This window comes from Pelobates fuscus, chromosome 2, assembly GCF_036172605.1.
Source record: "Pelobates fuscus isolate aPelFus1 chromosome 2, aPelFus1.pri, whole genome shotgun sequence".
Lineage (NCBI taxonomy): Eukaryota > Metazoa > Chordata > Amphibia > Anura > Pelobatidae > Pelobates > Pelobates fuscus.
Window position 1 is genome coordinate 355,625,236 of NC_086318.1, and position 21,891 is coordinate 355,647,126.

The following is a 21,891-nucleotide window of genomic DNA, read 5'->3' on the forward strand; positions in this document are numbered from 1 at the left end:
GAGAATAGTGTGCTGCCGGAAACAAGTGGATTCAGTGGGAGAGAAAGGTAAAAGGGAAATGCTAAGAAGCCAGCGGAAGGAATGGTGCAACAGAGCTCAGGAAGAAACGGGAGTCACGTAAGACACGCCCTAGACATGGGGCGCCATAAACTTTTATTAAACCAATCTTTCAGTCTCCTTAGAGCCTGTCAAAAATTGCCAATGCTGACTGTATTTCAAGTCATCAAGGCGGGGTATTGGGTAAAGTTTTCAATTAGCAATAATCACGCCTCGGATTGACCTCATGGGCTACGATACTGCCACTGCGCAAAGCTAACTGTTCAAGTGGGCCAGCTTTTAAGAGCTACCACGTAAGGACACTTTAAGACAGCGGTGAGAAAAAGTTCATGACCATAAGCCATTGCAAAGGATTGTGGGAGGCAATATTCTAATTAGGCCCGCTTCCTCCTACAGGGAAGCTTAAACCCCAACAAATTCCTCGGTCTTCTTATATGGCATCTTGGAATGGTTCCAAACCTATAACAGAGAGTGAGGGCAACCATATCTTGCAGCAAACCTTGTACAATTTTTTTTCTCTCTTTGGAAACAGTTTTGCCAAGATTCTACTACAGCAGCCATTAGGCAGAGTACACAATCGCTGGTCTACGTTCGTCCCCAAAGTCACACATTTCATGACTCCATCGATAGGAATGACCCTTGCCTAGCACCTGTCTTCTCTTCATCCACACTCAACAGGGCTGAAAGAACATTTGTGGTGGCTTTTTCAAAATTCCATGGTGTTCATTAGTAAGTGCTAGCGACCACCCAGCTATTCCTAAGGTTTGGTCTGATTGTCTCAAGCGGCAATTCACTGCCTTGATCCAGAAAATCTTTTTTTCCCAGAAATTCAATCAAACGTTACGTTCTGTTGGAAGACGTAATATAGGTCTCCAATTCTTTATTTCTTCCATTGCATTGAAGCATACAATAAATCAAAAGAAGTCAGGATAAAAAAATGATGAATAAAAAGCTGAAAAGTTAAAATAAAAAGTGAAATTCTGGCTTAAAACTGGTCTCCAGAAAACATAGATAATAAAAATGATCAAGCCTAGGAAATGATTGTCGCTGCCTGCTTGATGCGGAAAGTAAGAGCCAAAGAAGACAGGTGCCGTGGCTGAAATTATCCTTCGTCAGAATCGGTGAAGTTCTCTATTTTTGTCAAACAAGCAAGCAAACACAGGGGAAAGCGCGAACGCAGTCCCTCACTACCATAAATTATGCAGTCGAGTTTCCCACATTTGAGGAAATCGCAGAGGTCAACTGGTACGGAGTGCAATGAACCAGCCTCACTCTGGGAGAGCCACCTTAGGGATCATGGCTATTGCTCCCCTGCCAGGTAAGTATGACATGACGGGTACATTCAAAGGCACGCCCGCTGGGAAGCCTTTCCTTTAGGCTGTGGTGAAATAATAAAGCAAGTTAAAAAAAAAAAAAGAAGAGCAAATAAATAATCCAAATGATAGAAGGCTACAAAAGATTACCAAACCTCGTGGCTGATCGTTGTTTTCCTTAGCTACCAGTAATTTTAGTGCCTTCAGGGGGTTAGGTGTGAATAATTGAGCTGGATTCAGGGTGCGAAGGAGCAATTTGCATAAAGGCAAATGCTAGGCCAATGAGCCGAAGGATGGGAATTCGTAGCATGGAGTGAGAATAGTGTGCTGCCGGAAACAAGTGGATTCAGTGGGAGAGAAAGGTAAAAGGGAAATGCTAAGAAGCCAGCAGAAGGAATGGTGCAACAGAGCTCAGGAAGAAACGGGAGTCACGTAAGACACGCCCTAGACATGGGGCGCCATAAACTTTTATTAAACCAATCTTTCAGTCTCCTTAGAGCCTGTCAAAAATTGCCAATGCTGACTGTATTTCAAGTCATCATGGCGGGGTATTGGGTAAAGTTTTCAATTAGCAATAATCACGCCTCGGATTGACCTCATGGGCTACGATACTGCCACTGCGCAAAGCTAACTGTTCAAGTGGGCCAGCTTTTAAGAGCTACCACGTAAGGACACTTTAAGACAGCGGTGAGAAAAAGTTCATGACCATAAGCCATTGCAAAGGATTGTGGGAGGCAATATTCTAATTAGGCCCGCTTCCTCCTACAGGGAAGCTTAAACCCCAACAAATTCCTCGGTCTTCTTATATGGCATCTTGGAATGGTTCCAAACCTATAACAGAGAGTGAGGGCAACCATATCTTGCAGCAAACCTTGTACAATTTTTTTTCTCTCTTTGGAAACAGTTTTGCCAAGATTCTACTACAGCAGCCATTAGGCAGAGTACACAATCGCTGGTCTACGTTCGTCCCCAAAGTCACACATTTCATGACTCCATCGATAGGAATGACCCTTGCCTAGCACCTGTCTTCTCTTCATCCACACTCAACAGGGCTGAAAGAACATTTGTGGTGGCTTTTTCAAAATTCCATGGTGTTCATTAGTAAGTGCTAGCGACCACCCAGCTATTCCTAAGGTTTGGTCTGATTGTCTCAAGCGGCAATTCACTGCCTTGATCCAGAAAATCTTTTTTTCCCAGAAATTCAATCAAACGTTACGTTCTGTTGGAAGACGTAATATAGGTCTCCAATTCTTTATTTCTTCCATTGCATTGAAGCATACAATAAATCAAAAGAAGTCAGGATAAAAAAATGATGAATAAAAAGCTGAAAAGTTAAAATAAAAAGTGAAATTCTGGCTTAAAACTGGTCTCCAGAAAACATAGATAATAAAAATGATCAAGCCTAGGAAATGATTGTCGCTGCCTGCTTGATGCGGAAAGTAAGAGCCAAAGAAGACAGGTGCCGTGGCTCAAATTATCCTTGGTCAGAATCGGTGAAGTTCTCTATTTTTGTCAAACAAGCAAACACAGGGGAAAGCGCGAACGCAGTCCCTCACTACCATAAATTATGCAGTCGAGTTTCCCACATTTGAGGAAATCGCAGAGGTCAACTGGTACGGAGTGCAATGAACCAGCCTCACTCTGGGAGAGCCACCTTAGGGATCATGGCTATTGCTCCCCTGCCAGGTAAGTATGACATGACGGGTACATTCAAAGGCACGCCCGCTGGGAAGCCTTTCCTTTAGGCTGTGGTGAAATAATAAAGCAAGTTAAAAAAAAAAAAAGCAAATAAATAATCCAAATGATAGAAGGCTACAAAAGATTACCAAACCTCGTGGCTGATCGTTGTTTTCCTTAGCTACCAGTAATTTTAGTGCCTTCAGGGGGTTAGGTGTGAATAATTGAGCTGGATTCAGGGTGCGAAGGAGCAATTTGCATAAAGGCAAATGCTAGGCCAATGAGCCGAAGGATGGGAATTCGTAGCATGTAGTGAGAATAGTGTGCTGCCGGAAACAAGTGAATTCAGTGGGAGAGAAAGGTAAAAGGGAAATGCTAAGAAGCCAGCGGAAGGAATGGTGCAACAGAGCTCAGGAAGAAACGGGAGTCACGTAAGACACGCCCTAGACATGGGGCGCCATAAACTTTTATTAAACCAATCTTTCAGTCTCCTTAGAGCCTGTCAAAAATTGCCAATGCTGACTGTATTTCAAGTCATCATGGCGGGGTATTGGGTAAAGTTTTCAATTAGCAATAATCACGCCTCGGATTGACCTCATGGGCTACGATACTGCCACTGCGCAAAGCTAGCTGTTCAAGTGGGCCAGCTTTTAAGAGCTACCACGTAAGGACACTTTAAGACAGCGGTGAGAAAAAGTTCATGACCATAAGCCATTGCAAAGGATTATGGGAGGCAATATTCTAATTAGGCCCGCTTCCTCCTACAGGGAAGCTTAAACCCCAACAAATTCCTCAGTCTTCTTATATGGCATCTTGGAATGGTTCCAAACCTATAACAGAGAGTGAGGGCAACCATATCTTGCAGCAAACCTTGTACAATTTTTTTTCTCTCTTTGGAAACAGTTTTGCCAAGATTCTACTACAGCAGCCATTAGGCAGAGTACACAATCCGCTGGTCTACGTTCGTCCCCAAAGTCACACATTTCATGACTCCATCGATAGGAATGACCCTTGCCTAGCACCTGTCTTCTCTTCATCCACACTCAACAGGGCTGAAAGAACATTTGTGGTGGCTTTTTCAAAATTCCATGGTGTTCATTAGTAAGTGCTAGCGACCACCCAGCTATTCCTAAGGTTTGGTCTGATTGTCTCAAGCGGCAATTCACTGATTTGATCCAGAAAATCTTTTTTTCCCAGAAATTCAATCAAACGTTACGTTCTGTTGGAAGACGTAATATAGGTCTCCAATTCTTTATTTCTTCCATTGCATTGAAGCATACAATAAATCAAAAGAAGTCAGGATAAAAAAATGATGAAAAAAAAGCTGAAAAGTTAAAATAAAAAGTGAAATTCTGGCTTAAAACTGGTCTCCAGAAAACATAGATAATAAAAATGATCAAGCCTAGGAAATGATTGTCGCTGCCTGCTTGATGTGGAAAGTAAGAGCCAAAGAAGACGGGTGCCGTGGCTGAAATTATCCTTCGTCAGAATTGGTGAAGTTCTCTATTTTTGTCAAACAAGCAAACACAGGGGAAAGCGCGAACGCAGTCTCCCACTACCATAAATTATACAGTCGAGTTTCCCACATTTGAGGAAATCGCAGAGGTCAACTGGTACGGAGTGCAATGAACCAGCCTCACTCTGGGAGAGCCACCTTAGGGATCATGGCTATTGCTCCCCTGCCAGGTAAGTATGACATGACGGGTACATTCAAAGGCACGCCCGCTGGGAAGCCTTTCCTTTAGGCTGTGGTGAAATAATAAAGCAAGTTTAAAAAAAAAAAAAAAAGAAGAGCAAATAAATAATCCAAATGATAGAAGGCTACAAAAGATTACCAAACCTCGTGGCTGATCGTTGTTTTCCTTAGCTACCAGTAATTTTAGTGCCTTCAGGTGGTTAGGTGTGAATAATTGAGCTGGATTCAGGGTGCGAAGGAGCAATTTGCATAAAGGCAAATGCTAGGCCAATGAGCCGAAGGATGGGAATTTGTAGCATGTAGTGAGAATAGTGTGCTGCCGGAAACAAGTGGATTCAGTGGGAGAGAAAGGTAAAAGGGAAATGCAAGGAAGCCAGCGGAAGGAATGGTGCAACAGAGCTCAGGAAGAAACGGGAGTCACGTAAGACACGCCCTAGACATGGGGCGCCATAAACTTTTTTTAAACCAATCTTTCAGTCTCCTTAGAGCCTGTCAAAAATTGCCAATGCTGACTGTATTTCAAGTCATCATGGCGGGGTATTGGGTAAAGTTTTCAATTAGCAATAATCACGCCTCGGATTGACCTCATGGGCTACGATACTGCCACTGCGCAAAGTTAACTGTTCAAGTGGGCCAGCTTTTAAGAGCTACCACGTAAGGACACTTTAAGACAGCGGTGAGAAAAAGTTCATGACCATAAGCCATTGCAAAGGATTGTGGGAGGCAATATTCTAATTAGGCCCGCTTCCTCCTACAGGGAAGCTTAAACCCCAACAAATTCCTCGGTCTTCTTATATGGCATCTTGGAATGGTTCCAAACCTATAACAGAGAGTGAGGGCAACCATATCTTGCAGCAAACCTTGTACAATTTTTTTTCTCTCTTTGGAAACAGTTTTGCCAAGATTCTACTACAGCAGCCATTAGGCAGAGTACACAATCCGCTGGTCTACGTTCGTCCCCAAAGTCACACATTTCATGACTCCATCGATAGGAATGACCCTTGCCTAGCACCTGTCTTCTCTTCATCCACACTCAACAGGGCTGAAAGAACATTTGTGGTGGCTTTTTCAAAATTCCATGGTGTTCATTAGTAAGTGCTAGCGACCACCCAGCTATTCCTAAGGTTTGGACTGATTGTCTCAAGCGGCAATTCACTGCCTTGATCCAGAAAATCTTTTTTTCCCAGAAATTCAATCAAACGTTACGTTCTGTTGGAAGACGTAATATAGGTCTCCAATTCTTTATTTCTTCCATTGCATTGAAGCATACAATAAATCAAAAGAAGTCAGGATAAAAAAAGGATGAAAAAAAAGCTGAAAAGTTAAAATAAAAAGTGAAATTCTGGCTTAAAACTGGTCTCCAGAAAACATAGATAATAAAAATGATCAAGCCTAGGAAATGATTGTCGCTGCCTGCTTGATGTGGTAAGTAAGAGCCAAAGAAGACGGGTGCCGTGGCTGAAATTATCCTTCGTCAGAATTGGTGAAGTTCTCTATTTTTGTCAAACAAGCAAACACAGGGGAAAGCGCGAACGCAGTCCCCCACTACCATAAATTATGCAGTCGAGTTTCCCACATTTGAGGAAATCGCAGAGGTCAACTGGTACAGAGTGCAATGAACCAGCCTCACTCTGGGAGAGCCACCTTAGGGATCATGGCTATTGCTCCCCTGCCAGGTAAGTATGACATGACGGGTACATTCAAAGGCACGCCCGCTGGGAAGCCTTTCCTTTAGGCTGTGGTGAAATAATAAAGCAAGTTAAAAAAAAAAAAAAAAGAAGAGCAAATAAATAATCCAAATGATAGAAGGCTACAAAAGATTACCAAACCTCGTGGCTGATCGTTGTTTTCCTTAGCTACCAGTAATTTTAGTGCCTTCAGGTGGTTAGGTGTGAATAATTGAGCTGGATTCAGGGTGCGAAGGAGCAATTTGCATAAAGGCAAATGCTAGGCCAATGAGCCGAAGGATGGGAATTCGTAGCATGTAGTGAGAATAGTGTGCTGCCGGAAACAAGTGGATTCAGTGGGAGAGAAAGGTAAAAGGGAAATGCAAGGAAGCCAGCGGAAGGAATGGTGCAATAGAGCTCAGGAAGAAACGGGAGTCACGTAAGACATGCCCTAGACATGGGGCGCCATAAACTTTTTTTTAAACCAATCTTTCAGTCTCCTTAGAGCCTGTCAAAAATTGCCAATGCTGACTGTATTTCAAGTCATCATGGCGGGGTATTGGGTAAAGTTTTCAATTAGCAATAATCACGCCTCGGATTGACCTCATGGGCTACGATACTGCCACTGCGCAAAGATAACTGTTCAAGTGGGCCAGCTTTTAAGAGCTACCACGTAAGGACACTTTAAGACAGCGGTGAGAAAAAGTTCATGACCATAAACCATTGCAAAGGATTGTGGGAGGCAATATTCTAATTAGGCCCGCTTCCTCCTACAGGGAAGCTTAAACCCCAACAAATTCCTCGGTCTTCTTATATGGCATCTTGGAATGGTTCCAAACCTATAACAGAGAGTGAGGGCAACCATATCTTGCAGCAAACCTTGTACAATTTTTTTTCTCTCTTTGGAAACGGTTTTGCCAAGATTCTACTACAGCAGCCATTAGGCAGAGTACACAATCCGCTGGTCTACGTTCATCCCCAAAGTCACACATTTCATGACTCCATCGATAGGAATGACCCTTGCCTAGCACCTGTCTTCTCTTCATCCACACTCAACAGGGCTGAAAGAACATTTGTGGTGGCTTTTTCAAAATTCCATGGTGTTCATTAGTAAGTGCTAGCGACCACCCAGCTATTCCTAAGGTTTGGTCTGATTGTCTCAAGCGGCAATTCACTGCCTTGATCCAGAAAATCTTTTTTTCCCAGAAATTCAATCAAACGTTACGTTCTGTTGGAAGACGTAATATAGGTCTCCAATTCTTTATTTCTTCCATTGCATTGAAGCATACAATAAATCAAAAGAAGTCAGGATAAAAAAATGATGAAAAAAAAGCTGAAAAGTTAAAATAAAAAGTGAAATTCTGGCTTAAAACTGGTCTCCAGAAAACATAGATAATAAAAATGATCAAGCCTAGGAAATGATTGTCGCTGCCTGCTTGATGCGGAAAGTAAGAGCCAAAGAAGACGGGTGCCGTGGCTGAAATTATCTTTCGTCAGAATTGGTGAAGTTCTCTATTTTTGTCAAACAAGCAAACACAGGGGAAAGCGCGAACGCAGTCCCCCACTACCATAAATTATGCAGTCGAGTTTCCCACATTTGAGGAAATCGCAGAGGTCAACTGGTACAGAGTGCAATGAACCAGCCTCACTCTGGGAGAGCCACCTTAGGGATCATGGCTATTGCTCCCCTGCCATGTAAGTATGACATGACGGGTACATTCAAAGGCACGCCCGCTGGGAAGCCTTTCCTTTAGGCTGTGGTGAAATAATAAAGCAAGTTAAAAAAAAAAAAAAGCAAATAAATAATCCAAATGATAGAAGGCTACAAAAGATTACCAAACCTCGTGGCTGATCGTTGTTTTCCTTAGCTACCAGTAATTTTAGTGCCTTCAGGTGGTTAGGTGTGAATAATTGAGCTGGATTCAGGGTGCGAAGGAGCAATTTGCATAAAGGCAAATGCTAGGCCAATGAGCCGAAGGATGGGAATTCGTAGCATGTAGTGAGAATAGTGTGCTGCCGGAAACAAGTGAATTCAGTGGGAGAGAAAGGTAAAAGGGAAATGCTAAGAAGCCAGCGGAAGGAATGGTGCAACAGAGCTCAGGAAGAAACAGGAGTCACGTAAGACACGCCCTAGACATGGGGCGCCATAAACTTTTATTAAACCAATCTTTCAGTCTCCTTAGAGCCTGTCAAAAATTGCCAATGCTGACTGTATTTCAAGTCATCATGGCGGGGTATTGGGTAAAGTTTTCAATTAGCAATAATCACGCCTCGGATTGACCTCATGGGCTACGATACTGCCACTGCGCAAAGTTAACTGTTCAAGTGGGCCAGCTTTTAAGAGCTACCACGTAAGGACACTTTAAGACAGCGGTGAGAAAAAGTTCATGACCATAAGCCATTGCAAAGGATTGTGGGAGGCAATATTCTAATTAGGCCCGCTTCCTCCTACAGGGAAGCTTAAACCCCAACAAATTCCTCGGTCTTCTTATATGGCATCTTGGAATGGTTCCAAACCTATAACAGAGAGTGAGGGCAACCATATCTTGCAGCAAACCTTGTACAATTTTTTTTCTCTCTTTGGAAACAGTTTTGCCAAGATTCTACTACAGCAGCCATTAGGCAGAGTACACAATCCGCTGGTCTACGTTCGTCCCCAAAGTCACACATTTCATGACTCCATCGATAGGAATGACCCTTGCCTAGCACCTGTCTTCTCTTCATCCACACTCAACAGGGCTGAAAGAACATTTGTGGTGGCTTTTTCAAAATTCCATGGTGTTCATTAGTAAGTGCTAGCGACCACCCAGCTATTCCTAAGGTTTGGTCTGATTGTCTCAAGCGGCAATTCACTGCCTTCATCCAGAAAATCTTTTTTTCCCAGAAATTCAATCAAACGTTACGTTCTGTTGGAAGACGTAATATAGGTCTCCAATTCTTTATTTCTTCCATTGCATTGAAGCATACAATAAATCAAAAGAAGTCAGGATAAAAAAATGATGAAAAAAAAGCTGAAAAGCAACAAATTCCTCGGTCTTCTTATATGGCATCTTGGAATGGTTCCAAACCTATAACAGAGAGTGAGGGCAACCATATCTTGCAACAAACCTTGTACAATTTTTTTTCTCTCTTTGGAAACAGTTTTGCCAAGATTCTACTACAGCAGCCATTAGGCAGAGTACACAATCCGCTGGTCTACGTTCGTCCCCAAAGTCACACATTTCATGACTCCATCGATAGGAATGACCCTTGCCTAGCACCTGTCTTCTCTTCATCCACACTCAACAGGGCTGAAAGAACATTTGTGGTGGCTTTTTCAAAATTCCATGGTGTTCATTAGTAAGTGCTAGCGACCACCCAGCTATTCCTAAGGTTTGGTCTGATTGTCTCAAGCGGCAATTCACTGCCTTGATCCAGAAAATCTTTTTTTCCCAGAAATTCAATCAAACGTTACGTTCTGTTGGAAGACGTAATATAGGTCTCCAATTCTTTATTTCTTCCATTGCATTGAAGCATACAATAAATCAAAAGAAGTCAGGATAAAAAAATGATGAAAAAAAAGCTGAAAAGTTAAAATAAAAAGTGAAATTCTGGCTTAAAACTGGTCTCCAGAAAACATAGATAATAAAAATGATCAAGCCTAGGAAATGATTGTCGCTGCCTGCTTGATGCGGAAAGTAAGAGCCAAAGAAGACGGGTGCCGTGGCTGAAATTATCCTTCGTCAGAATTGGTGAAGTTCTCTATTTTTGTCAAACAAGCAAACACAGGGGAAAGCGCGAACGCAGTCCCCCACTACCATAAATTATGCAGTCGAGTTTCCCACATTTGAGGAAATCGCAGAGGTCAACTGGTATGGAGTGCAATGAACCAGCCTCACTCTGGGAGAGCCACCTTAGGGATCATGGCTATTGCTCCCCTGCCAGGTAAGTATGACATGACGGGTACATTCAAAGGCACGCCCGCTGGGAAGCCTTTCCTTTAGGCTGTGGTGAAATAATAAAGCAAGTTAAAAAAAAAAAAAGCAAATAAATAATCCAAATGATAGAAGGCTACAAAAGATTACCAAACCTCGTGGCTGATCATTGTTTTCCTTAGCTACCAGTAATTTTAGTGCCTTCAGGTGGTTAGGTGTGAATAATTGAGCTGGATTCAGGGTGCGAAGGAGCAATTTGCATAAAGGCAAATGCTAGGCCAATGAGCCGAAGGATGGGAATTCGTAGCATGTAGTGAGAATAGTGTGCTGCCGGAAACAAGTGAATTCAGTGGGAGAGAAAGGTAAAAGGGAAATGCTAAGAAGCCAGCGGAAGGAATGGTGCAACAGAGCTCAGGAAGAAACGGGAGTCACGTAAGACACGCCCTAGACATGGGGCGCCATAAACTTTTATTAAACCAACCTTTCAGTCTCCTTAGAGCCTGTCAAAAATTGCCAATGCTGACTGTATTTCAAGTCATCATGGCGGGGTATTGGGTAAAGTTTTCAATTAGCAATAATCACGCCTCGGATTGACCTCATGGGCTACGATACTGCCACTGCTCAAAGCTAGCTGTTCAAGTGGGCCAGCTTTTAAGAGCTACCACGTAAGGACACTTTAAGACAGCGGTGAGAAAAAGTTCATGACCATAAGCCATTGCAAAGGATTATGGGAGGCAATATTCTAATTAGGCCCGCTTCCTCCTACAGGGAAGCTTAAACCCCAACAAATTCCTCGGTCTTCTTATATGGCATCTTGGAATGGTTCCAAACCTATAACAGAGAGTGAGGGCAACCATATCTTGCAGCAAACCTTGTACAATTTTTTTTCTCTCTTTGGAAACAGTTTTGCCAAGATTCTACTACAGCAGCCATTAGGCAGAGTACACAATCCGCTGGTCTACGTTCGTCCCCAAAGTCACACATTTCATGACTCCATCGATAGGAATGACCCTTGCCTAGCACCTGTCTTCTCTTCATCCACACTCAACAGGGCTGAAAGAACATTTGTGGTGGCTTTTTCAAAATTCCATGGTGTTCATTAGTAAGTGCTAGCGACCACCCAGCTATTCCTAAGGTTTGGTCTGATTGTCTCAAGCGGCAATTCACTGCCTTGATCCAGAAAATCTTTTTTTCCCAGAAATTCAATCAAACGTTACGTTCTGTTGGAAGACGTAATATAGGTCTCCAATTCTTTATTTCTTCCATTGCATTGAAGCATACAATAAATCAAAAGAAGTCAGGATAAAAAAATGACGAAAAAAAAAAGGTGAAAAGTTAAAATAAAAAGTGAAATTCTGGCTTAAAACTGGTCTCCAGAAAACATAGATAATAAAAATGATCAAGCCTAGGAAATGATTGTCGCTGCCTGCTTGATGCGGAAAGTAAGAGCCAAAGAAGACGGGTGCCGTGGCTGAAATTATCCTTCGTCAGAATTGGTGAAGTTCTCTATTTTTGTCAAACAAACAAACACAGGGGAAAGCGCGAACGCAGTCCCCCACTACCATAAATTATGCAGTCGAGTTTCCCACATTTGAGGAAATCGCAGAGGTCAACTGGTATTGAGTGCAATGAACCAGCCTCACTCTGGGAGAGCCACCTTAGGGATCATGGCTATTGCTCCCCTGCCAGGTAAGTATGACATGACGGGTACATTCAAAGGCACGCCCGCTGGGAAGCCTTTCCTTTAGGCTGTGGTGAAATAATAAAGCAAGTAAAAAAAAAAAAAAGCAAATAAATAATCCAAATGATAGAAGGCTACAAAAGATTACCAAACCTCGTGGCTGATCGTTGTTTTCCTTAGCTACCAGTAATTTTAGTGCCTTCAGGTGGTTAGGTGTGAATAATTGAGCTGGATTCAGGGTGCGAAGGAGCAATTTGCATAAAGGCAAATGCTAGGCCAATGAGCCGAAGGATGGGAATTCGTAGCATGTAGTGAGAATAGTGTGCTGCCGGAAACAAGTGAATTCAGTGGGAGAGAAAGGTAAAAGGGAAATGCTAAGAAGCCAGCGGAAGGAATGGTGCAACAGAGCTCAGGAAGAAACGGGAGTCACGTAAGACACGCCCTAGACATGGGGCGCCATAAACTTTTATTAAACCAATCTTTCAGTCTCCTTAGAGCCTGTCAAAAATTGCCAATGCTGACTGTATTTCAAGTCATCATGGCGGGTTATTGGGTAAAGTTTTCAATTAGCAATAATCACGCCTCGGATTGACCTCATGGGCTACGATACTGCCACTGCGCAAAGCTAGCTGTTCAAGTGGGCCAGCTTTTAAGAGCTACCACGTAAGGACACTTTAAGACAGCGGTGAGAAAAAGTTCATGACCATAAGCCATTGCAAAGGATTGTGGGAGGCAATATTCTAATTAGGCCCGCTTCCTCCTACAGGGAAGCTTAAACCCCAACAAATTCCTCGGTCTTCTTATATGGCATCTTGGAATGGTTCCAAACCTATAACAGAGAGTGAGGGCAACCATATCTTGCAGCAAACCTTGTACAATTTTTTTTCTCTCTTTGGAAACAGTTTTGCCAAGATTCTACTACAGCAGCCATTAGGCAGAGTACACAATCCGCTGGTCTACGTTCGTCCCCAAAGTCACACATTTCATGACTCCATCGATAGGAATGACCCTTGCCTAGCACCTGTCTTCTCTTCATCCACACTCAACAGGGCTGAAAGAACATTTGTGGTGGCTTTTTCAAAATTCCATGGTGTTCATTAGTAAGTGCTAGCGACCACCCAGCTATTCCTAAGGTTTGGTCTGATTGTCTCAAGCGGCAATTCACTGCCTTGATCCAGAAAATCTTTTTTTCCCAGAAATTCAATCAAACGTTACGTTCTGTTGGAAGACGTAATATAGGTCTCCAATTCTTTATTTCTTCCATTGCATTTAAGCATACAATAAATCAAAAGAAGTCAGGATAAAAAAATGATGAAAAAAAAGCTGAAAAGTTAAAATAAAAAGTGAAATTCTGGCTTAAAACTGGTCTCCAGAAAACATAGATAATAAAAATGATCAAGCCTAGGAAATGATTGTCGCTGCCTGCTTGATGTGGAAAGTAAGAGCCAAAGAAGACGGGTGCCGTGGCTGAAATTATCCTTCGTCAGAATTGGTGAAGTTCTCTATTTTTGTCAAACAAGTAAACACAGGGGAAAGCGCGAACGCAGTCCCCCACTACCATAAATTATGCAGTCGAGTTTCCCACATTTGAGGAAATCGCAGAGGTCAACTGGTACAGAGTGCAAAGAACCAGCCTCACTCTGGGAGAGCGACCTTAGGAATCATGGTTATTGCTCCCTTGCCAGGTAAGTATGACATGACGGGTACATTCAAAGGCACGCCCGCTGGGAAGCCTTTCCTTTAGGCTGTGGTGAAATAATAAAGCAAGTTAAAAAAAAAAAAAAAAAAAAATAATCCAAATGATAGAAGGCTACAAAAGATTACCAAACCTCGTGGCTGATCGTTGTTTTCCTTAGCTACCAGTAATTTTAGTGCCTTCAGGTGGTTAGGTGTGAATAATTGAGCTGGATTCAGGGTGCGAAGGAGCAATTTGCATAAAGGCAAATGCTAGGCCAATGAGCCGAAGGATGGGAATTCGTAGCATGTAGTGAGAATAGTGTGCTGCCGGAAACAAGTGAATTCAGTGGGAGAGAAAGGTAAAAGCGAAATGCTAAGAAGCCAGTGGAAGGAATGGTGCAACAGAGCTCAGGAAGAAACGGGAGTCACGTAAGACACGCCCTAGACATGGGGCGCCATAAACTTTTATTAAACCAATCTTTCAGTCTCCTTAGAGCCTGTCAAAAATTGCCAATGCTGACTGTATTTCAAGTCATCATGGCGGGGTATTGGTTAAAGTTTTCAATTAGCAATAATCACGCCTCGGATTGACCTCATGGGCTACGATACTGCCACTGCGCAAAGCTAGCTGTTCAAGTGGGCCAGCTTTTAAGAGCTACCACGTAAGGACACTTTTAGACAGCGGTGAGAAAAAGTTCATGACCATAAGCCATTGCAAAGGATTATGGGAGGCAATATTCTAATTAGGCCCGCTTCCTCCTACAGGGAAGCTTAAACCCCAACAAATTCCTCGGTCTTCTTATATGGCATCTTGGAATGGTTCCAAACCTATAACAGAGAGTGAGGGCAACCATATCTTGCAGCAAACCTTGTACAATTTTTTTTCTCTCTTTGGAAACAGTTTTGCCAAGATTCTACTACAGCAGCCATTAGGCAGAGTACACAATCCGCTGGTCTACGTTCGTCCCCAAAGTCACACATTTCATGACTCCATCGATAGGAATGACCCTTGCCTAGCACCTGTCTTCTCTTCATCCACACTCAACAGGGCTGAAAGAACATTTGTGGTGGCTTTTTCAAAATTCCATGGTGTTCATTAGTAAGTGCTAGCGACCACCCAGCTATTCCTAAGGTTTGGTCTGATTGTCTCAAGCGGCAATTCACTGCCTTGATCCAGAAAATCTTTTTTTCCCAGAAATTCAATCAAACGTTACGTTCTGTTGGAAGACGTAATATAGGTCTCCAATTCTTTATTTCTTCCATTGCATTTAAGCATACAATAAATCAAAAGAAGTCAGGATTAAAAAATGATGAAAAAAAAGCTGAAAAGTTAAAATAAAAAGTGAAATTCTGGCTTAAAACTGGTCTCCAGAAAACATAGATAATAAAAATGATCAAGCCTAGGAAATGATTGTCGCTGCCTGCTTGATGTGGAAAGTAAGAGCCAAAGAAGACGGGTGCCGTGGCTGAAATTATCCTTTTTCAGAATTGGTGAAGTTCTCTATTTTTGTCAAACAAGTAAACACAGGGGAAAGCGCGAACGCAGTCCCCCACTACCATAAATTATGCAGTCGAGTTTCCCACATTTGAGGAAATCGCAGAGGTCAACTGGTACGGAGTGCAATGAACCAGCCTCACTCTGGGAGAGCCACCTTAGGGATCATGGCTATTGCTCCCCTGCCAGGTAAGTATGACATGGCGGGTACATTCAAAGGCACGCACGCTGGGAAGCCTTTCCTTTAGGCTGTGGTGAAATAATAAAACAAGTTAAAAAAAAAAAAAAGCAAATAAATAATCCAAATGATAGAAGGCTACAAAAGATTACCAAACCTCGTGGCTGATCGTTGTTTTCCTTAGCTACCAGTAATTTTAGTGCCTTCAGGTGGTTAGGTGTGAATAATTGAGCTGGATTCAGGGTGCGAAGGAGCAATTTGCATAAAGGCAAATGCTAGGCCAATGAGCCGAAGGATGGGAATTCGTAGCATGTAGTGAGAATAGTGTGCTGCCGGAAACAAGTGAATTCAGTGGGAGAGAAAGGTAAAAGGGAAATGCTAAGAAGCCAGCGGAAGGAATGGTGCAACAGAGCTCAGGAAGAAACGGGAGTCACGTAAGACACGCCCTAGACATGGGGCGCCATAAACTTTTATTAAACCAATCTTTCAGTCTCCTTAGAGCCTGTCAAAAATTGCCAATGCTGACTGTATTTCAAGTCATCATGGCGGGGTATTGGGTAAAGTTTTCAATTAGCAATAATCACGCCTCGGATTGACCTCATGGGCTACGATACTGCCACTGCGCAAAGCTAGCTGTTCAAGTGGGCCAGCTTTTAAGAGCTACCACGTAAGGACACTTTAAGACAGCGGTGAGAAAAAGTTCATGACCATAAGCCATTGCAAAGGATTATGGGAGGCAATATTCTAATTAGGCCCGCTTCCTCCTACAGGGAAGCTTAAACCCCAACAAATTCCTCGGTCTTCTTATATGGCATCTTGGAATGGTTCCAAACCTATAACAGAGAGTGAGGGCAACCATATCTTGCAGCAAACCTTGTACAATTTTTTTTCTCTCTTTGGAAACAGTTTTGCCAAGATTCTACTACAGCAGCCATTAGGCAGAGTACACAATCCGCTGGTCTACGTTCGTCCCCAAAGTCACACATTTCATGACTCCATCGATAGGAATGACCCTTGCCTAGCACCTGTCTTCTCTTCATCCACACTCAACAGGGCTGAAAGAACATTTGTGGTGGCTTTTTCAAAATTCCATGGTGTTCATTAGTAAGTGCTAGCGACCACCCAGCTATTCCTAAGGTTTGGTCTGATTGTCTCAAGCGGCAATTCACTGCCTTGATCCAGAAAATCTTTTTTTCCCAGAAATTCAATCAAACGTTACGTTCTGTTGGAAGACGTAATATAGGTCTCCAATTCTTTATTTCTTCCATTGCATTTAAGCATACAATAAATCAAAAGAAGTCAGGATAAAAAAAATGATGAAAAAAAAGCTGAAAAGTTAAAATAAAAAGTGAAATTCTGGCTTAAAACTGGTCTCCAGAAAACATAGATAATAAAAATGATCAAGCCTAGGAAATGATTGTCGCTGCCTGCTTGATGTGGAAAGTAAGAGCCAAAGAAGACGGGTGCCGTGGCTGAAATTATCCTTCGTCAGAATTGGTGAAGTTCTCTATTTTTGTCAAACAAGTAAACACAGGGGAAAGCGCGAACGCAGTCCCCCACTACCATAAATTATGCAGTCGAGTTTCCCACATTTGAGGAAATCGCAAAGGTCAACTGGTACGGAGTGCAATAAACCAGCCTCACTCTGGGAGAGCCACCTTAGGGATCATGGCTATTGCTCCCCTGCCAGGTAAGTATGACATGACGGGTACATTCAAAGGCACGCACGCTGGGAAGCCTTTCCTTTAGGCTGTGGTGAAATAATAAAGCAAGTTAAAAAAAAAAAAAGCAAATAAATAATCCAAATGATAGAAGGCTACAAAAGATTACCAAACCTCGTGGCTGATCGTTGTTTTCCTTAGCTACCAGTAATTTTAGTGCCTTCAGGTGGTTAGGTGTGAATAATTGAGCTGGATTCAGGGTGCGAAGGAGCAATTTGCATAAAGGCAAATGCTAGGCCAATGAGCCGAAGGATGGGAATTCGTAGCATGTAGTGAGAATAGTGTGCTGCCGGAAACAAGTGAATTCAGTGGGAGAGAAAGGTAAAAGGGAAATGCTAAGAAGCCAGCGGAAGGAATGGTGCAACAGAGCTCAGGAAGAAACGGGAGTCACGTAAGACACGCCCTAGACATGGGGCGCCATAAACTTTTATTAAACCAATCTTTCAGTCTCCTTAGAGCCTGTCAAAAATTGCCAATGCTGACTGTATTTCAAGTCATCATGGCGGGGTATTGGGTAAAGTTTTCAATTAGCAATAATCACGCCTCGGATTGACCTCATGGGCTACGATACTGCCACTGCGCAAAGCTAACTGTTCAAGTGGGCCAGCTTTTAAGAGCTACCACGTAAGGACACTTTAAGACAGCGGTGAGAAAAAGTTCATGACCATAAGCCATTGCAAAGGATTATGGGAGGCAATATTCTAATTAGGCCCGCTTCCTCCTACAGGGAAGCTTAAACCCCAACAAATTCCTCGGTCTTCTTATATGGCATCTTGGAATGGTTCCAAACCTATAACAGAGAGTGAGGGCAACCATATCTTGCAGCAAACCTTGTACAATTTTTTTTCTCTCTTTGGAAACAGTTTTGCCAAGATTCTACTACAGCAGCCATTAGGCAGAGTACACAATCGCTGGTCTACGTTCGTCCCCAAAGTCACACATTTCATGACTCCATCGATAGGAATGACCCTTGCCTAGCACCTGTCTTCTCTTCATCCACACTCAACAGGGCTGAAAGAACATTTGTGGTGGCTTTTTCAAAATTCCATGGTGTTCATTAGTAAGTGCTAGCGACCACCCAGCTATTCCTAAGGTTTGGTCTGATTGTCTCAAGCGGCAATTCACTGCCTTGATCCAGAAAATCTTTTTTTCCCAGAAATTCAATCAAACGTTACGTTCTGTTGGAAGACGTAATATAGGTCTCCAATTCTTTATTTCTTCCATTGCATTGAAGCATGCAATAAATCAAAAGAAGTCAGGATAAAAAAATGATGAAAAAAAAGCTGAAAACTTAAAATAAAAAGTGAAATTCTGGCTTAAAACTGGTCTCCAGAAAACATAGATAATAAAAATGATCAAGCCTAGGAAATGATTGTCGCTGCCTGCTTGATGCGGAAAGTAAGAGCCAAAGAAGACAGGTGCCGTGGCTGAAATTATCCTTCGTCAGAATTGGTGAAGTTCTCTATTTTTGTCAAATAAGCAAACACAGGGGAAAGCGCGAACGCAGTCCACCACTACCATAAATTATGCAGTCGATTTTCCCACATTTGAGGAAATCGCAGAGGTCAACTGGTACGGAGTGCAATGAACCAGCCTCACTCTGGGAGAGCCACCTTAGGGATCATGGCTATTGCTCCCCTGCCAGGTAAGTATGACATGACGGGTACATTCAAAGGCACGCCCGCTGGGAAGCCTTTCCTTTAGGCTGTGGTGAAATAATAAAGCAAGTTAAAAAAAAAAAAGCAAATAAATAATCCAAATGATAGAAGGCTACAAAAGATTACCAAACCTCGTGGCTGATCGTTGTTTTCCTTAGCTACCAGTAATTTTAGTGCCTTCAGGTGGTTAGGTGTGAATAATTGAGCTGGATTCAGGGTGCGAAGGAGCAATTTGCATAAAGGCAAATGCTAGGCCAATGAGCCGAAGGATGGGAATTCGTAGCATGTAGTGAGAATAGTGTGCTGCCGGAAACAAGTGAATTCAGTGGGAGAGAAAGGTAAAAGGGAAATGCTAAGAAGCCAGCGGAAGGAATGGTGCAACAGAGCTCAGGAAGAAACGGGAGTCACGTAAGACACGCCCTAGACATGGGGCGCCATAAACTTTTATTAAACCAATCTTTCAGTCTCCTTAGAGCCTGTCAAAAATTGCGAATGCTGACTGTATTTCAAGTCATCATGGCGGGGTATTGGGTAAAGTTTTCAATTAGCAATAATCACGCCTCGGATTGACCTCATGGGCTACGATACTGCCACTGCGCAAAGCTAGCTGTTCAAGTGGGCCAGCTTTTAAGAGCTACCACGTAAGGACACTTTAAGACAGCGGTGAGAAAAAGTTCATGACCATAAGCCATTGCAAAGGATTATGGGAGGCAATATTCTAATTAGGCCCGCTTCCTCCTACAGGGAAGCTTAAACCCCAACAAATTCCTCGGTCTTCTTATATGGCATCTTGGAATGGTTCCAAACCTATAACAGAGAGTGAGGGCAACCATATCTTGCAGCAAACCTTGTACAATTTTTTTTCTCTCTTTGGAAACAGTTTTGCCAAGATTCTACTACAGCAGCCATTAGGCAGAGTACACAATCGCTGGTCTACGTTCGTCCCCAAAGTCACACATTTCATGACTCCATCGATAGGAATGACCCTTGCCTAGCACCTGTCTTCTCTTCATCCACACTCAACAGGGCTGAAAGAACATTTGTGGTGGCTTTTTCAAAATTCCATGGTGTTCATTAGTAAGTGCTAGCGACCACCCAGCTATTCCTAAGGTTTGGTCTGATTGTCTCAAGCGGCAATTCACTGCCTTGATCCAGAAAATCTTTTTTTCCCAGAAATTCAATCAAACGTTACGTTCTGTTGGAAGACGTAATATAGGTCTCCAATTCTTTATTTCTTCCATTGCATTGAAGCATACAATAAATCAAAAGAAGTCAGGATAAAAAAATGATGAAAAAAAAGCTGAAAACTTAAAATAAAAAGTGAAATTCTGGCTTAAAACTGGTCTCCAGAAAACATAGATAATAAAAATGATCAAGCCTAGGAAATGATTGTCGCTGCCTGCTTGATGCGGAAAGTAAGAGCCAAAGAAGACAGGTGCCGTGGCTGAAATTATCCTTCGTCAGAATTGGTGAAGTTCTCTATTTTTGTCAAACAAGCAAACACAGGGGAAAGCGCGAACGCAGTCCACCACTACCATAAATTATGCAGTCGATTTTCCCACATTTGAGGAAATCGCAGAGGTCAACTGGTACGGAGTGCAATGAACCAGCCTCACTCTGGGAGAGCCACCTTAGGGATCATGGCTATTGCTCCCCTGCCAGGTAAGTATGACATGACGGGTACATTCATAGGCACGCCCGCTGGGAAGCCTTTCCTTTAGGCTGTGGTGAAATAATAAAGCAAGTTAAAAAAAAAAAAAGCAAATAAATAATCCAAATGATAGAAGGCTACAAAAGATTACCAAACCTCGTGGCTGATCGTTGTTTTCCTTAGCTACCAGTAATTTTAGTGCCTTCAGGTGGTTAGGTGTGAATAATTGAGCTGGATTCAGGGTGCGAAGGAGCAATTTGCATAAAGGCAAATGCTAGGCCAATGAGCCGAAGGATGGGAATTCGTAGCATGTAGTGAGAATAGTGTGCTGCCGGAAACAAGTGAATTCAGTGGGAGAGAAAGGTAAAAGGGAAATGCTAAGAAGCCAGCGGAAGGAATGGTGCAACAGAGCTCAGGAAGAAACGGGAGTCACGTAAGACACGCCCTAGACATGGGGCGCCATAAACTTTTATTAAACCAATCTTTCAGTCTCCTTAGAGCCTGTCAAAAATTGCGAATGCTGACTGTATTTCAAGTCATCATGGCGGGGTATTGGGTAAAGTTTTCAATTAGCAATAATCACGCCTCGGATTGACCTCATGGGCTACGATACTGCCACTGCGCAAAGCTAGCTGTTCAAGTGGGCCAGCTTTTAAGAGCTACCACGTAAGGACACTTTAAGACAGCGGTGAGAAAAAGTTCATGACCATAAGCCATTGCAAAGGATTATGGGAGGCAATATTCTAATTAGGCCCGCTTCCTCCTACAGGGAAGCTTAAACCCCAACAAATTCCTCGGTCTTCTTATATGGCATCTTGGAATGGTTCCAAACCTATAACAGAGAGTGAGGGCAACCATATCTTGCAGCAAACCTTGTACAATTTTTTTTCTCTCTTTGGAAACAGTTTTGCCAAGATTCTACTACAGCAGCCATTAGGCAGAGTACACAATCGCTGGTCTACGTTCGTCCCCAAAGTCACACATTTCATGACTCCATCGATAGGAATGACCCTTGCCTAGCACCTGTCTTCTCTTCATCCACACTCAACAGGGCTGAAAGAACATTTGTGGTGGCTTTTTCAAAATTCCATGGTGTTCATTAGTAAGTGCTAGCGACCACCCAGCTATTCCTAAGGTTTGGTCTGATTGTCTCAAGCGGCAATTCACTGCCTTGATCCAGAAAATCTTTTTTTCCCAGAAATTCAATCAAACGTTACGTTCTGTTGGAAGACGTAATATAGGTCTCCAATTCTTTATTTCTTCCATTGCATTTAAGCATACAATAAATCAAAAGAAGTCAGGATAAAAAAATGATGAAAAAAAAGCTGAAAAGTTAAAATAAAAAGTGAAATTCTGGCTTAAAACTGGTCTCCAGAAAACATAGATAATAAAAATGATCAAGCCTAGGAAATGATTGTCGCTGCCTGCTTGATGTGGAAAGTAAGAGCCAAAGAAGACGGGTGCCGTGGCTGAAATTATCCTTCGTCAGAATTGGTGAAGTTTTCT

General features: G+C 42.7%; 25 non-coding genes across 25 annotated transcripts; all 25 read right to left on the reverse strand.

The window, feature by feature from the left end:
* Positions 1-173: 173 nt before the first annotated feature.
* LOC134593139 (U4 spliceosomal RNA) lies at positions 174-314 on the reverse strand. The gene has a single exon (XR_010089664.1). It is a non-coding gene; the product is annotated as a U4 spliceosomal RNA (small nuclear RNA).
* A 902-nt stretch (positions 315-1,216) lies between these two features.
* On the reverse strand, positions 1,217-1,383 carry LOC134590829 (U1 spliceosomal RNA). Its single transcript, XR_010087696.1, has one exon. It is a non-coding gene; the product is annotated as a U1 spliceosomal RNA (small nuclear RNA).
* Positions 1,384-1,858: 475 nt separating this feature from the next.
* LOC134592583 (U4 spliceosomal RNA) lies at positions 1,859-1,999 on the reverse strand. Its single transcript, XR_010089189.1, has one exon. It is a non-coding gene; the product is annotated as a U4 spliceosomal RNA (small nuclear RNA).
* Positions 2,000-2,897: 898 nt separating this feature from the next.
* Positions 2,898-3,064, reverse strand: LOC134590830 (U1 spliceosomal RNA). The gene has a single exon (XR_010087697.1). It is a non-coding gene; the product is annotated as a U1 spliceosomal RNA (small nuclear RNA).
* Positions 3,065-3,534: 470 nt separating this feature from the next.
* On the reverse strand, positions 3,535-3,675 carry LOC134592584 (U4 spliceosomal RNA). Its single transcript, XR_010089190.1, has one exon. It is a non-coding gene; the product is annotated as a U4 spliceosomal RNA (small nuclear RNA).
* An 899-nt stretch (positions 3,676-4,574) lies between these two features.
* LOC134591245 (U1 spliceosomal RNA) lies at positions 4,575-4,741 on the reverse strand. The gene has a single exon (XR_010088050.1). It is a non-coding gene; the product is annotated as a U1 spliceosomal RNA (small nuclear RNA).
* Positions 4,742-5,220: 479 nt separating this feature from the next.
* On the reverse strand, positions 5,221-5,361 carry LOC134593014 (U4 spliceosomal RNA). Its single transcript, XR_010089558.1, has one exon. It is a non-coding gene; the product is annotated as a U4 spliceosomal RNA (small nuclear RNA).
* Positions 5,362-6,260: 899 nt separating this feature from the next.
* Positions 6,261-6,427, reverse strand: LOC134590251 (U1 spliceosomal RNA). Its single transcript, XR_010087202.1, has one exon. It is a non-coding gene; the product is annotated as a U1 spliceosomal RNA (small nuclear RNA).
* Positions 6,428-6,906: 479 nt separating this feature from the next.
* Positions 6,907-7,047, reverse strand: LOC134591957 (U4 spliceosomal RNA). The gene has a single exon (XR_010088651.1). It is a non-coding gene; the product is annotated as a U4 spliceosomal RNA (small nuclear RNA).
* Positions 7,048-7,946: 899 nt separating this feature from the next.
* On the reverse strand, positions 7,947-8,113 carry LOC134590537 (U1 spliceosomal RNA). The gene has a single exon (XR_010087445.1). It is a non-coding gene; the product is annotated as a U1 spliceosomal RNA (small nuclear RNA).
* Positions 8,114-8,584: 471 nt separating this feature from the next.
* Positions 8,585-8,725, reverse strand: LOC134593015 (U4 spliceosomal RNA). Its single transcript, XR_010089559.1, has one exon. It is a non-coding gene; the product is annotated as a U4 spliceosomal RNA (small nuclear RNA).
* Positions 8,726-10,175: 1,450 nt separating this feature from the next.
* On the reverse strand, positions 10,176-10,342 carry LOC134591084 (U1 spliceosomal RNA). Its single transcript, XR_010087914.1, has one exon. It is a non-coding gene; the product is annotated as a U1 spliceosomal RNA (small nuclear RNA).
* A 470-nt stretch (positions 10,343-10,812) lies between these two features.
* LOC134593133 (U4 spliceosomal RNA) lies at positions 10,813-10,953 on the reverse strand. Its single transcript, XR_010089659.1, has one exon. It is a non-coding gene; the product is annotated as a U4 spliceosomal RNA (small nuclear RNA).
* Positions 10,954-11,854: 901 nt separating this feature from the next.
* LOC134591095 (U1 spliceosomal RNA) lies at positions 11,855-12,021 on the reverse strand. The gene has a single exon (XR_010087923.1). It is a non-coding gene; the product is annotated as a U1 spliceosomal RNA (small nuclear RNA).
* A 470-nt stretch (positions 12,022-12,491) lies between these two features.
* Positions 12,492-12,632, reverse strand: LOC134592003 (U4 spliceosomal RNA). The gene has a single exon (XR_010088691.1). It is a non-coding gene; the product is annotated as a U4 spliceosomal RNA (small nuclear RNA).
* An 899-nt stretch (positions 12,633-13,531) lies between these two features.
* Positions 13,532-13,698, reverse strand: LOC134591555 (U1 spliceosomal RNA). The gene has a single exon (XR_010088319.1). It is a non-coding gene; the product is annotated as a U1 spliceosomal RNA (small nuclear RNA).
* Positions 13,699-14,167: 469 nt separating this feature from the next.
* Positions 14,168-14,308, reverse strand: LOC134593104 (U4 spliceosomal RNA). The gene has a single exon (XR_010089634.1). It is a non-coding gene; the product is annotated as a U4 spliceosomal RNA (small nuclear RNA).
* Positions 14,309-15,207: 899 nt separating this feature from the next.
* On the reverse strand, positions 15,208-15,374 carry LOC134590148 (U1 spliceosomal RNA). The gene has a single exon (XR_010087116.1). It is a non-coding gene; the product is annotated as a U1 spliceosomal RNA (small nuclear RNA).
* A 471-nt stretch (positions 15,375-15,845) lies between these two features.
* LOC134592585 (U4 spliceosomal RNA) lies at positions 15,846-15,986 on the reverse strand. Its single transcript, XR_010089191.1, has one exon. It is a non-coding gene; the product is annotated as a U4 spliceosomal RNA (small nuclear RNA).
* A 900-nt stretch (positions 15,987-16,886) lies between these two features.
* LOC134591119 (U1 spliceosomal RNA) lies at positions 16,887-17,053 on the reverse strand. The gene has a single exon (XR_010087943.1). It is a non-coding gene; the product is annotated as a U1 spliceosomal RNA (small nuclear RNA).
* A 470-nt stretch (positions 17,054-17,523) lies between these two features.
* On the reverse strand, positions 17,524-17,664 carry LOC134592586 (U4 spliceosomal RNA). Its single transcript, XR_010089192.1, has one exon. It is a non-coding gene; the product is annotated as a U4 spliceosomal RNA (small nuclear RNA).
* An 898-nt stretch (positions 17,665-18,562) lies between these two features.
* Positions 18,563-18,729, reverse strand: LOC134591296 (U1 spliceosomal RNA). The gene has a single exon (XR_010088095.1). It is a non-coding gene; the product is annotated as a U1 spliceosomal RNA (small nuclear RNA).
* A 469-nt stretch (positions 18,730-19,198) lies between these two features.
* LOC134593731 (U4 spliceosomal RNA) lies at positions 19,199-19,339 on the reverse strand. The gene has a single exon (XR_010090167.1). It is a non-coding gene; the product is annotated as a U4 spliceosomal RNA (small nuclear RNA).
* Positions 19,340-20,237: 898 nt separating this feature from the next.
* On the reverse strand, positions 20,238-20,404 carry LOC134591297 (U1 spliceosomal RNA). Its single transcript, XR_010088096.1, has one exon. It is a non-coding gene; the product is annotated as a U1 spliceosomal RNA (small nuclear RNA).
* A 470-nt stretch (positions 20,405-20,874) lies between these two features.
* Positions 20,875-21,015, reverse strand: LOC134593732 (U4 spliceosomal RNA). The gene has a single exon (XR_010090168.1). It is a non-coding gene; the product is annotated as a U4 spliceosomal RNA (small nuclear RNA).
* Between the last annotated feature and the right edge of the window lie 876 nt (positions 21,016-21,891).